At 50.0% G+C, this 14,612-nt stretch overlaps 1 pseudogene; it reads right to left on the reverse strand.

Moving 5' to 3' along the window:
- Positions 1-7,452: 7,452 nt before the first annotated feature.
- On the reverse strand, positions 7,453-13,576 carry LOC147986520 (uncharacterized; annotated as a pseudogene).
- Between the last annotated feature and the right edge of the window lie 1,036 nt (positions 13,577-14,612).

The raw sequence follows: 14,612 nt of genomic DNA on the forward strand, positions 1-14,612 counted from the left end.
CAAAGGTGGCGCCCCCCCTTGCCCAGTCCGAATTGGACAAGGGGAGGGGCGGCGCCCCTCCTTCCTTCTCTCCTTTCCTCCTTCCCTTCTTCTCCTACTTGGACTAGGAAAGGGGGGGGGGGAATCCTACTTGGACTAGGAGTCCAAGTAGGACCCCCCCCGCCCCCCTCTAGGACCGGCCACCTCTCCTCCCCCTTTATATACGTGGGAGGGGGCACCCCAAAGACACACCAAAGTTTCTCTTAGCCGTGTGCGGTGCCCCCCTCCACAGTTACACACCTCGGTCATACGTCGTAGTGCTTAGGCGAAGCCCTGCGCCAGTAAACTTCATCATCACCGTCACCACGCCTTCGTGCTGACGGAACTCACCCTCGGCCTCAACTGGATCAAGAGTTTGAGGGACGTCACCGATTTGAACGTGTGCTGATCGCAGAGGTGCCGTACGTTTAGTACTTGGATCGGTTGGACCACGAAGAAGTTCGACTACATCAACCTCGTTACTAAACGCTTCCGCTTTCGGTCTACGAGGGTATGCAGACACACTCTCCCCTCTCATTGTTATGCATCTCCTAGATAGATCTTGCGTGATCGTAGGAATTTTTTTTGAAATACTGCGTTCCCCAACACACCCATCTCCTCCCTCCTCGCCACCTTGGCCTTAGTGCTAGCACACGCCGGCGTTGAAGGGCCATGATACCATGTGAGAGTGGGAGGAGGTGGCTGGCCGGCATGGCGATGGGTGTACGCTCCCTAGGGCATGGCGGGCTACTAGGTAGTGGAGCCTGCCAAGGCCGTCGGCGAGTTCGATAGTTTGGTTGAAGATTCTCCGCGAGCGAGGAGGGCTCCTGGTGGGGCTGGGTGTTGGCTCCTTCAGAGAATATCTCCGGTGACGGTTCTCGGCAGACCCATCGCCTTTCCTCGACTAGCTGGTGGTCGTGCTGGCTTCAGGCATATCTAGTTGGCATGAATAATAAACATTTATCATGATATAAGGAAATAAATAATAAATATTTATCATGATATAAGGAAATAAATAATAACTTTATTATTGCCTCTAGGGCATATTTCCTTCTGTCTCCCACTTGCATTAGAGTCAATAATCTAGATCACATCGCCATGTGATTTAATATCAATAGTTCACATCTTTATGTGGTTAACAACCATAATTCACATCGACATGTGACCAAAACCCAAAGGGTTTACTAGAGTCAGTAATCTAGTTCACATCGCTATGTGATTAACACCCAAAGAATACTAAGGTGTGATCATGTTTTGCTTGTGAGATAATTTTAGTCAACGGGTCTAGCAAAATTGTTCCACGAAGGTGGAAGCTTGGCAATGATGCCTCCGGCAACAAATTTTTCCGGCAACACACACTTGAAGTACTCAAGTTCTTTTGCGAGCGACTGTATCTCATGAGCCTGCTGTACAACAGGGCGCTCATCAGTCATCTTGTAGTTATAGAATTGCTCCATGACGTACAACTCGCTGCCGGCGTCGGAGGCACCAAACTTGGCCTCGAGCGCAGCCCACATGTCCTTGCCGTTGTCAAACGGCATATACGAATCCATAATGGAATCATCAAGAACACTCAGAAGAGCGCCTTTAAAGAGGGTATCGATCTTCTCAAAAGCTTCCAGCTGTGCTGGATTAAGATCGCCCTCAGGCTTGCCCTTGGTGGCGTCATAGCAGCCCATGGTTTGAAACTAGTAGATTGCTCTCGTGCGCCACCTCTTATATTGCGGCCCCTTAAAGGCAGGCGGCTTCAGATGTGCAGCAGAACCACTCGGAGTAAATTGCCTATAATCAGGTTTTTGGATTGTTGGAAATATGAGCAAATTACTACAAGATTTAATCCGAATAAATAGGAAATAGATCATGACAGCAATAGCAGAGATTAAACTAATCATGCGAACTAGCATAGTAGATGAACAAATCATATACTAGAAACATGAATTCTACCACGATCTCGAACAGGAAGGATAGAATCACGACGTTGACGTCGTGAGAGTAAACCCCATGTTCGAGTCGTCATGATCCAAAAGAATCAAGAACGGTTCAGCTCTGTCCTCGGCTCGGCTCAATCCCGCAACCCACGGCGTGGCGAAGCGAGCGAGGAGGAGGAGCGCGCGTGTAGGTCTCCTCTTCTCATGCTCATACAAATGATAGAAGAGCTCACCTTATAAAGAGGTGCAACTCTCTCTCAACTTACGGGGTGGGACTAAACTTTAGTCTTACTCACTCCACTCACATGTGTGCATGAATGAGCCAAGATAATTTTAGAATTTTAGTTGGGCTTTGGACCAAAGGCCTACTAGCAAAATTCCAACGCTATGTACGAGTAACCTTTTTGCGAAAATATAGCAGTAACTTTCGTGTGGGTCGGCATTCCTCCGGAGAACGTTCCACCGATTCACATGTAAACCAGCCTGGTCTCGTGGGATGGGATATGTGTGCAGACTTTGTCCTCGACGTACGACGTGCTCGTGCTTGACTTGCACAAGCTAGCTAGCGGTGGGTGACACGCCAGTACTATATGCATGTACGGCACGTATGTCCTTTCGTACACTTCACAAGTCTAGCTTAGACTTGAATTTTCTTCTCCTGCTTGTAGTACCAAGTTGTAAGCTAAGGCGTACGTATTGCAACGAGTATATATATACGGCGCGGTTCACTATTGTCAAAGACTGCAAAGGTCAAGCATGCTTCTTAATTACTAGCTCCTCTGATCGATCGCTTGCTCGGTGTCAGCAAATCACTGCAGATTTTTGATTACGCATGCATGTAGAAATCCGAAACAGTCCGTAAAATGGACGGATGGCATTAGTTTTCGCTTTCGGATAACACGGGAAATTAACTAGCAGTCACTTTGGTGACGACCCTGTCAGTGATGGCTCATGTATGTAAACATAACATTAATAAGTATATTTCGTACGAGTAGTACAAGAGATATAGTTCCCAGCAGGGATGACATATGCCGAATGACATAACAGTAATTAAGCCAATCAAAACCATGGGTAATTGAAAAGTAGTGCTAGGACAAAGTCCTAAACTAATTTAATAGGACTGATTTTCACCTCTTCGGCCCCTGACCACATCGATTCTACTCTTATTTTTGTATCAGTAGCATATTCGGGGTACATTACTTACACATACTATACGTATACAATGGAAGGCAGAAAAATGGTTGAATTTTGTTGGTCGGTGTGGGTGGGCATCCGTACGTTTTGTACGATCTGTTGGCGCACTATGGTTGGCTGCAATCATGTGTTTAAGTTAGATTGCGCTAACTGCAAATTATATATAACATATATACGGACAGCAGTCTTGTTCCTGAAATCTGTTGGCGCATTATGGTCTGCTGCATGCAATCATGTTGCTAATTGCTTGCGCTAACTGCTAATCAACCAACATATATACGGACGGCGGTCTTCTTTCTGGAATCAGGTCGTCTAAAGTGATTGGGCGAATTCGATATTGTCTATGTATGCCCGTACAGATCGGATACATGTCGAGCTGGCGTGCATGCATGTGCTAGCTGGTAATCGCCGTGGAGTGGTGGCCCACATTAACAAATCGATCCAGAAGGTCAACTTCTGTGCGAGAGAGCTTGGCCTTTACAAAACTTCAACTTGTCCAGGCTTTGGGTTTTCTAATACATGGCTCACACATCGTGTATAATTCTAGATGCTACGTTTGTGTGCATATTATTCTGATCGTAGTTGGCTATACTTGGCTGTAGCTGCCCCAGCCCACTCCGCCCCTTCTATATGCATATTTTTGGCATTGCTGTGGATTACAGTGAAGTTTTCCTAAGCAACCAGTATTCCAAAATAGTCCTAGATTAAAAGGTTTAGTGCTCTAACATAAGTCAGCAAGATGGATCATTGTTGGCCTTGCATCGAATATCTTTTTATCTCGTGTTCGTACCTTTGACGTGCGACTTATTGTGTAAACCGTTTAACCGTATGGTCCTTATTCTAAGACCGGGAAATATCCTGTTATCTAAAAAGAAGAAGAAAACGGAGCGATGTGCACTGAAAATGAATTTAGGCTGAAATAATAAGTATTTGGGGTCTCTTTTCCCCCCTCTTTTCGGATTGTCCAAAATGGGAAAATCCTAACGGCATAGAATTTGACATTTTGTGGATGGACGAAAAGCACAACAAACCACGAGCGCACGGCAAACGAGAGAGATCCTCCAACCTTTGCAAGGATTGCCCTTTCTTTTAAGCCGCTAGGGGGTAGTAAATGATTGTTTGGGCATCCCTTTGCCCCCAACTCAGATGCAGACCTAGACAATAAACTCTCGGTGGGCGAAAACCCTCGAACCCACACTGGTATTATGTGGAAGGAGAGAAATCATTATTTATTTACCGAGAAGACTCGCTTACAAAGAAGTGGTGGAGCTAATCCTCGCTTATACCCGTCTTGAGAACTTCATTATTGTTTTCATTAGCGACTATAGACATGCCGCAACTATTTAGGGTTTGTTCTTGGCCCTCGTTAAGCCTATTTCCCAAATCACAATGTTTTATTCTAATTGAAAGGAAGAGCACCTTCAAATTCCTCAAAAAATATAAGTCATGATGTATCATGTGTGCCGTGTATAATTTCATCCAAAATATTGGAAATGTGTGCCTATGCAAAACAAGAGGTGCATGAATAGTGATGCAAGTTCGATGTCCATAAATCTATCTTTTTTGTAAACGTCACAAGAAGTTACATTCTTTGCGAGTTTATGTAAATGCATATGATATAGTGTAACTTGCATTAGTAAACTATTTCATATTATTTGGAATGTCGGGGAGAAATTAAGAGAGAGAGTATGGGTGCATATACAACTAGTTGCCCAAATTACTTTCTATAGTATTTGGGATGAAACTTCCACCATCGATTATAGGTGTCATGATTTAATGGAACTTGAAATTTTGTGAAATTTGTAGGCTTGTAAATGGGAAAGTGAGCTTGTACCTCAAGCAAAATTTAATGCGGGTGGTAGACACATACATATGAAATTAAAAAATAGAAATAAAGTAAGAATTGGATGGAAAAAATTACAAAAAATAATATATTTAAGGTGTCTCATAATCAATGAAAATATCTTCATAATCACGTGTTGTCAATGCTCTCATTTTTTTTCTAAGTTTGGTGGGGTTTAATCCTATGTTCCAAAATTTTGCAGTGAGAGTGACTAGATATGGAACTAAAGCTCTAGTCCCGGGACATGATTTGGTGAATGGATAACCCTTAGCTATTCAATTCCCTAAGCTTTATGACATTACCTTATCTAAGCTAGTAATTGTGCAGTTAAAGGCAATGGTTGGGACTAATAGTTGGACAACTGAATTCTCACTGTATTGATTCAGAGTTACATGGGTGCCTTTATATACCACGCGATACACATATTGGTACAACAGAATAGAGGATAAGCCAGCGACTATATATGCAAGAGGTGGAGCGACTACGCTGCATGCGGAGTGGCTGGCGATTGTGGGAGCGTGGTCACCGTGTGACGCGGTCCATCCCGTTTGCCTTCTGTACGTGCGTTGAGTGGTGTCTTCGAGCACCCCCCCCCCCCCCCCCCCCGCGGCAGCCGAAACGGGGTGAGAGCGGACATTGAGGCTGGCTCGAAAGGCGACGAAGACACTGGTCGGGAGCCCTTTGGTGAAGACATCAGCGAACTGTGACGAGGTCGGCACATGGAGAACGCGGATCTCGCCCAAGGAGACGCGTTCGCGCACAAAATGGAGATCGATCTCCACGTGCTTAGTCCGCTGGTGCTGGACAGGGTTGCTGGACATATACATAGCACTAACATTGTCGCAGTAGACGATGGTCGATCGTTGCGGCGGCCGCCGGAGCTCGGTGAGGAGTTGACAAAGCCACACGGCCTCCGCAACGGCGTTGGCGATGCCTTTGTACTCGGCCTCCGCGCTGGAGCGGGAAACCATGTTCTGACGCTTCGAGGACCAGCTGACCAGATTGTGGCTGAGGAAGACGGCAAACCCGGAGGTCGACTTGCGGGTGTCAGGGCACCCCGCCCAGTCAGCGTCCGAGTACGCCGTGAGGTTGCCGCCGGATGATCTGTAGAACTGCAGGCCGAGATGAGTGGTGCCGTGGACGTAGCGCAGAACGCGCTTGACCATCTGGAAGTGAGCTTCGCAGGGATCGTGCATGAACAAGCAACACTGTTGAATAGCGTAGGAGATATCAGGCCGGGTGAGGGTGAGATACTGCAACGCCCCTGCAAGGCTGCGAGAAAGGAAAGGATCATGAAAGGGTGAGCCGGCGGTGGCAGACAGCTTGAAGGTGGTGTCGACGGGGGTGGGTGTGGGTTTGCAGTTTAACATGCCGGCGCGATCGAGGATCTCAAGGGCATACCGTTCTTGGGAGAGGTGGAGGACAGTGGTGTGGTGGTGCACGTTGATCCCTAAGAAGTGGTGGAGCGATCCCATATCAGTCCTGGAGAATTCACGGTGGAGCGCGGCGATGATGGACTGGAGGCAGGCGGGTGTAGAGGCAGTGAGAATGATGTCAAGGTGAAGAGTGACGAGTCGGCCTTGGACGCGACGAAGCCGAGGGAGCGGAGGTAGCCGGTGAACCGTGAAAACCAGGCCCGGGGGGCCTGTTTCAGCCCGCAGAGCGACCTGTTGAGACGACACGTCCCGAGGCCGCGAGAAGTCGATGAAGCCGGCAGGTTGCGCGGTGTACACCGTCTCGACGAGATGCCCATGGAGGAAGGCATTCTTGACGTCGAGTTGGTGAATGGGCCACGAGCTGCTGGTGGCGATGTTGAGGACGGTATGAATGGTGGCGGGCTTGACCACGGGACTGAAAGTCTCGCCGTAGTCCACACCAGCCTGTTGCGTGAAGCCACGAAGAACCCAACGAGCCTTGTAGCATGCCAGCGAGCCATCGTGGTTGAATTTGTGGCGAAATATCCACTTGCCCGACACCACGTTTGTACCCGCAGGACGGGAAACCAAAGACCAAGTGTCATTCCGCAACAGTGCATTGAACTCCTCTAGCATCGCATTGTACCACTTGGGATCCCGCAGGGCTACTCGGTAGGAAGAGGGGATGGGAATAATGGGAGAGGTAGTCGTAGTGACAGAGAGATCAAATTGTTGTTTGGGCTGAGAAAACCCGGCCTTCGCCCGAGTCCACATGCTATGTTGGTTGTTGGGCGGGAGAACGGGAATGGCGCGAGAAGGGAGCGACCGTGCAGGTGGTGGCGCGGGAGTGAGTGCACGCGGAACAATGGGGGAGCAGGATCTAGGAGATGTGACAGGGCTGGAGGGACCAGGCGGCGTGGGCGGGTTGTCTGGTGGTGGGGGGCGGGCAGCAGGGGTGATGATTGGCTCGGGGCGAGCGGGCCCAGTAGGGCATGCACACGGTGGCGTGCGGGGAGGGTTAGTGGTCGTGGCGCCGGGGGGGGGGGGGGGAGGCCTAGCGGGGCGAGCCGGCGCGTGTGACGACGAAGGGGAGATGCCCGTGGATCCCGGGGCTGACGAGGTAGGTGGGATCTGCATTAAATCGGTAAGCGTGGTTGGTGGGATCTGCATGGGATCTGGTACGGTAGGTGCAGGTGTGGCCGGAGGTGTGGCAAAGGGAAAAATCTGCTCATCGGAAATTACACTACGCATATGTGAACTTTGCGGGTCCGGAGGTCTAGGCAACGGTATCCCTTGTGTTCAAGGGGATACCCAAGGAAGACACGAGGGCAGACCGTGGGGAGAGTTTGTGCGTGGTGAGATGAGTAAGGTTGGGGTAGCACAAACACCCAAACACCCACATGTGATCAGAAGTGGGATGAAGACCCTGGAGGAGGAAGTAGGGGGTGAGGTTGGCGACGGCGTAGGAAGGGCATCGGTTGAGAAGGTGGTTTGTTGTATGGAGGGCTTCGACCCAATATTCAGGCGGCATGTGTGCGTGGACGAGGAGGGTGCGAAGGATGTCGTTGGTCATGCGGATGAGGCGCTCAGCCTTGCCATTTTGGGAGGATGTGTACGGGCAGGAGAGGCGGTAGACGATGCCGGAGCGAGAGAGGAAGTCGCAAAGAGAGGAGGACAAAAATTCGCCTCCATTGTCACACTGCAAACACCGGATAGCGACGTTATATTGGGTGAGAACATAAGAAAAGAAACGAAGTAAAACATCGCTAATGTCAGATTTTCGTCGTAGAGGGAACGCCCAAGAATAGTGAGAGAAGTCGTCGAGAATGATGAGGTAATATTGGTAGCCGGAAAAACTACTAACAGGTGAGGTCCACAAATCGCAATGAATCATATGGAAAGGAGCGGTAGTATAAGAGGAGGAGGTCGGAAAAGGTAATCTTGGTTGCTTGCCCATTTTACAAGATTCGCATACATGAGAAACTTGTTGTTTATTACATGAGTCCAAAAAGTATTTAGCTAAAATAGAAATAGAGGCGGGACTAGGATGGCCAAGCCGCAAATGCCAGAGGGCGCCGGAGTCGGTGGTGGAGAGCACCAGGGAGACGCCATTATTCTAGAGGAAAGGGTAGAGGTCGCCGCTGCTACTAGAGCGCATCAGGGTTCTCCCCGTGGACATGTCCTTCACAGTAAAGCCGAAAGGGTCAAAACGGACAATACACCAATTATCACGAGTAAAGCGTCGAACGGAAATGCGGTTTTGAACTATGCGTGGAGAAAGAAGGATATGGTTGAGATGAAAGGGGTGGGGAGGGAGTGTTTTGGAACCAGTAGCTAGAACAGGTATCACCGAACCATCCCCAACAGTAATGGTAGAGGGAGTATGCAAAGAAGGCGGAGTGAGCTTGTCGAGGTTACCACTTGGTCCGGCGATATGGGACGTGGCGCCGCTGTCCATAATCCACTCCTGGCCGCCCGATGGCTGCTACAGCTGCATGTTGGCGAAGACGTGCGCCATCATCGCCTGCCGGTCCCAGTGCGGAGTGTTGGAGGAGAATGGGATGCCGGCGGGGTAGGCCTGGTGCGGAGCGCCGGGACCGGGGCCGAGGACGCCACCGAGTTCGGTGGCACCCAAGGCTCACGCCACTGCTGCGGAGATGGAGGCGCCGAGACCCACGGCGCGAAATAGCCAAGCCAAGGCTGCTGGCAGCCGTGACCGATCGGCATAGGAGCACCACCGGGTGGGGTGCCACGGCCACGGCCGCGCCCGCGCCCGCCACGCCGACGATCGCCGGTGGAGGGCGAGGCCGGCCCTTTGCCTTTGTCCGTGGGGGAGGCAGGGGCCTCCCCTTGTTCGTGGTGTCGCCGGAGATCCCGCCGCCGCTGTGCCGGACGGAGAGAGCAGAGGCACCCTCGGCGCATTCACGCTCGGCCAGACCGATCTCTTCCAGGAGGAGGTGGGATCGGGCCTGGTTGAACGTGGGGAAGGGCTACTGCATGGGGAGCAGTGTCGCCATCATCTGGAAGCGGCGGCTCGGCCCACGGACGAGCTGCAGGGTCGGGTGCGATCGGTGACGGGCTCCCCAATGTCCGCATGGGAGTCGGCGAGCTGCTTAAGGAGACGGCGGTACTGAGCGATGGAGAGATCGCCATGCACGATAGCCCGAAACTCGGCGCCGATGTGGATGGCACGGCCGACGGCATTGTCGCGGAAGAACACCTCCAGCTCGCGCCAGAGGGTGTAGGCGGTGTTGTTCGGCGACTGCACCACGTCGTAGAGCTCGTCGGAGATGGTCGCGTAGATCCAGAGGACGATGGTCACATCATCATTCCTCCAGACGGCATCGGCGTGAAGAGGGTCGACATCCTCGGTGATGTGGTCCTCGGCATGGAACTTGGAGAGCACGAAGGCGAACAGCTGCCTCCATTTGGAGTAGTTGCCGCTGTCGATGGAGTGCTTGAAGGGGATGAAGCTCACGATGTTAGCGTAGTGCATCGACGGAGCGGGGGAAGGAGGAACCTGGGGGTCCGGATCGCACAGGGCCAGGGCGCGAACAGGGGCGGGGATGAGGTGGCCGGCGCCGCGCCCGGCAAGGGAAAGCGGGGCGTGAGCATGCACCTGGCCGGCGCGAAGAGGGACAGCGCAGACGGGGACGGGCGGCATCGGCGCGTGCTCGTGGGTAGGCGGGGTCGGGACGGGCTCGGGGTCGACGCAGGGCAAGTCGTAGACGGCGTCGGCGTCCCCGAAGGAGCGAGTGGGACAGAGAGGGCGCCGAGCGCTCTTGGCGGAAGCGAAGGAAAGAGACGTCTGATACCAAGTTGGACAACTGAATTCTCATTGTATTGATTTAGAGTTACATGGGTGCGTTTATATACCACGCGATACACATATTGGTACAACAGAATAGAGGATAAGCCAGCGACTACGCAGGAGGTGGAGCGACTACGCTGCATGCGAAGTGGCTGGCGATCGTGGGAGCGTGGTCACCGCGTGATGCGGTCCATCCCGTTTGCCTTCTGTACGTGCGTTGAGTGGTGTCTTCGAGCACTAATATCATATACAGAAGAACTTTGCGGTGAGACTGTGAAGCAACAGACATAACGTAAGAGGCTAGTTGATGCAACTGATATCAATGAAGAAACAAACAGAGCAAAGTAGAAGATTGATAATTGAAATTCACATTTGGAGATCTTTATTTGTAGCTTCGACCAGTGTCAGTGAGTCCATTAGATTATAGGTTTATGTGAAGGTGAAAATCTTACTCAACATCAAAATTTTCTTGAGGTTGATGCTTAAGAATAACATCTTGACCAAAGGCAATTTGCTTAAGAGGGGATCGGATGGGAATGATTTGTGTCAACTATCTAGACTCAAAGAGACTATAGACCACTTGATATTTTGAAGTTCTTCAGCTGAATTGATCTTGCAGGTGATTCTATATGCATTTCGTCTTGGTAGGGATTGTCTGGGGATTGCGAGGATTATTATCCACGGCCCCAATGCATATTGGTATTTTGTTGAGGAGCAACGGTATTGAGTGATCCGGAAAGCTCTGGATGTGGCTTCTAAAAGGAAATACATGGTCGGGTCTTCTACGATGATCTTCAATTTTGCATAATAAGTTTCATGCATGGAAAATTTTGCACAAAAGGTCAAGATCGAAGAAGCCTTGAGGATGGAGTCTGGATGATCAAGCTGTTGTTGAGGAAGACATAGACGAGAAGACACTACTGGCCGCCTATGAGGATGATCAAGCCTTGAGGATGGAGTTCTGGCAAAGTTCCTCATTCTGTATGGCTATACCGTTCGCTTACTTTTGTATGTTTAGATGGTTTGAATGAACTTCGTGATGATTGATTTCTTTAGTGGAACCCGAGGGGCTCATTGTTTCAAAAAAAATATTTTATCAAACGAGATCAAATGAACCTACATATGGTCAAATTATGATTTTCTACCAGTTACGACGAGGACAAAAATCGTCACATAATGCGAATATGAAAGCAAATCCAGCGATGAATTCCGGTGTGGAACGAGCAAGCTACGTCAACTTGACTGAAAATCTTGTCTCCCGTGTGGTACGAGAACTTAATACTTAGTTATGCAATCTGCAGGTGGCAACAACCGTGATACTAGAAGGTGGTACATTATTTCCTTCGTCCTATAATGTAAAACATTTTTTGACACCACAGGACGGAGGGAGTAATAGATTACACGGTACTGCGGGCAGCTAACTAACATTGAATTATGGATCAGTTTGGTGTTTGGACATGAAAGACGCCGACGATCGATATATAACTCAGACTTTGCTGTTTCTTTTATCGTTATCTGTTACGGGTTGAGGAATACACATCAGAGTGACCAGGACATTAGGTTTCTACCCTTCCTTTAAGATCTACTCCTTTTGTCCGTCTGATGCCTACTTGCTTACTCCTCCGATTTATCTTTATTCTTAGTTAGGTTAATTTACAACTTGGTTAGTAGCTGTATGCTCTTACATCTGAGGTAAGTCTATGCAAATTAACTAATTTGATAATTTCTCTGTAGCGAGTAAGCACTTTTGTGAGTTTTAAAATAGTCCACATTTAATTAAATCCATGAGCAAATCAGTACTCTGATTTCTTTCCACATTATTTACAGATAAGGAATCCCATTTATAAAGCATGAGGAGAATGTGCGTGTTTAATTTCAGTAGTGCTCGCATGTATGTTGCCGCATTTGATCCAAATAGTCAATTTGCAAGTGGGCAGTGTAAAGCTGCAAGCAACCAAAAGATACCTACGTAATTTGGATTCAACCGCTTGGGAAATGGAGCAGCTGTATGACCAGGTAGCTAACTTAGGGGGCTAGCCGACAGACACAATGACTTGCACCACCAGCTTATCAATACTTATCGGTCGTTCGTCGTTTATAGTCGGGTGGTTCGATCGACCGATCGATCCATCACATATTCACATGGGCAGCTGAGCTAAGCAGACACAAGATAATGCTCCATATATATCAATGTTGTCGTTGTGCCACTATCTTATTTTAAACTGAGTTCTATAGCTAGCTGTGGCCTGCAGCTGGTTTCATCATGGAAGCAGTTCGATATCTAGCTGCTAGACTAGATAGCACCTCAAAAGGTCAAACCTTTTGCAGAGGAGACAAAAATCTGTGTCCTACACTAATGTTTTCTCTCGAGTCACTTGAGTATATATATAAGTTCATTGAACATTGATGAACCTAACTGTACTAGTTTCTATCAAGTATATATTTTTTCCACATGAGAAGATTTTTTAAAAGCGTACACAAGCATACAGCTAAGCGTTAACCATCCAAACCACAGACCAATATTCCTCTGTCATGTAGGAGTACATCAAATTAGTTTGTTCTTTGCATGGTAAAGGACTCTTGGGAGAGAGAGAAAATCACACACAGTGAGCTAGCTCTGTTTCTGATGACAGAATAATGGGGCTTTTAGCTTTTACCGTTCAAGAAGGCTCCCATTTCAACTTCATCGCCCGCATCAGCACCTTTTCACACCTCAGTTTACTGCGTCAAATGACTGACCTAGCCGGTCGAGGGTTTTCTTCTCGATTGACTTAATAGATTTAATCACTTGTGTCTTAATATTATTCATCCTTAATGGCTTTGTTTTCAAAGAAACATAAAGATAATCAAATGAAATATTTGACCTATTCCTTTGACAAGTCGTGTTCAATTGCATTATTATTTTTTCTCCAGAAATGGAGGATGTACCCCGGCTTCTGCATCTGAATGATGCATGCAGCCATATTATTAATTATTCACAAAGACCATACAAGATGATACATCAATAAGCCTGAAGCCACCAACTTGACAACGTTGCTGCTACTTCTTATCCCGTTGACGAAGGTGTGCCGAATATCCGGGCCTAATACCAAACAGACATCGCACCAAAACCTAATATCTAAAACTGGGTGTCCCATCGAAGCCACTACCTGGATTGTGGCACACACCGGTCCGACACACTCCTAGTGAGCACCGGACGCTGCAAGGGCCGTCACCTCCATCTTTCATCGGTCCATCCTCAGTGCAGAACTGATGCACCAACCATGCCAGGCCTCTCTGCCATCAACGCCACCATGACGCCAGACAGCTTCCTCCTCCCGCGCGAGTCCATCTCCGCGCATCGGACGCCGAATCTCCATTGCGCCATGCCGCCAAGACCCACCGTCGATGATACTATTGATGCCACACCGCTCCACCTACATGCCATCTCGCGTCGACTCCGAACTACCAGCAACTCCACCACCCTAAGCAGTCCTCGGCCGACGCCTTCAGGAAGAAACACGACGCCAAAGTACCATCGTTGCCCAAACAGAGGAACATAGGCTTTTGCCTGCGCTCATGGCAGAGGTGGGGGTGTAGGATCCACACCGAAGCCTCCATGAAGGGAATCGGCGCCGAGGGCGTCGATTTTGGTGCGGCCGCCATGTCGGCATGGAGTTTCCCTCGGATCCATGCCCACCAGCCAGATCCCTCTAGCCAGCACCGGGTAGGTATTGGAACTAGCACAAACCGGAGTAGATCGAGTCGGAGATGACGCAACCGGGATTCACAGCCGGCCGCCGCCTGCCAGATACACACAGCCGCGCACGTCAGAGCCGACTCCGAATGATGCCGGCCTCACACACTGACGCACACACCTCTGGCCACCCGCAACCATGTCGGTGGTTGAGGGCAACCTCGGCGCGCGCCCACCGCCGCTCAGGGCCGCCAGGCCGGCGCCGCCCACACCATCTAGAGGGGAACCGATCTGGGGTGGGGCCCCCGATCCATCGCCGCCAGCCGCCATGGCCGGCCCCACGCTGCCCCCGCCGTCAAAATCCGATCGGGCCGCCGCCCCATCGTGCCCACTCCACCTCCACGCCGAGCGACCAGGTTCGCCATCACGTTTCGGCCAGAGGATCCCCTCGCGAGGAGAGGAGGAAGGTCCGCCGTTCTCCGGGCGAGCTTTGCTCGCCGGCCTCCTCCGGCGACGGCGGCGAAGCAGGGAGGGGAGGGAGGGCCTGGAGGCAACGGCGGCTAGGGCGCCCGAGCCGCCCCCTGGAGGCGACGCGAGCACGATCTGTTTTGATGTGTCCTTTTCCGGATAGTTTAGTAGGAGTAGTACTGAGTTATCTTTATTTAGGGCTCATTTGAGTTAAAGGATTTTCATAGGAATTTTTTATGATTAGAATTTCTTAGGAATT

The sequence above is a fragment of the Triticum urartu genome, chromosome 2A (assembly GCF_056163025.1).
Source record: "Triticum urartu cultivar PI428250 chromosome 2A, HENAU_Tu73, whole genome shotgun sequence".
NCBI classification, from domain to species: domain Eukaryota; kingdom Viridiplantae; phylum Streptophyta; class Magnoliopsida; order Poales; family Poaceae; genus Triticum; species Triticum urartu.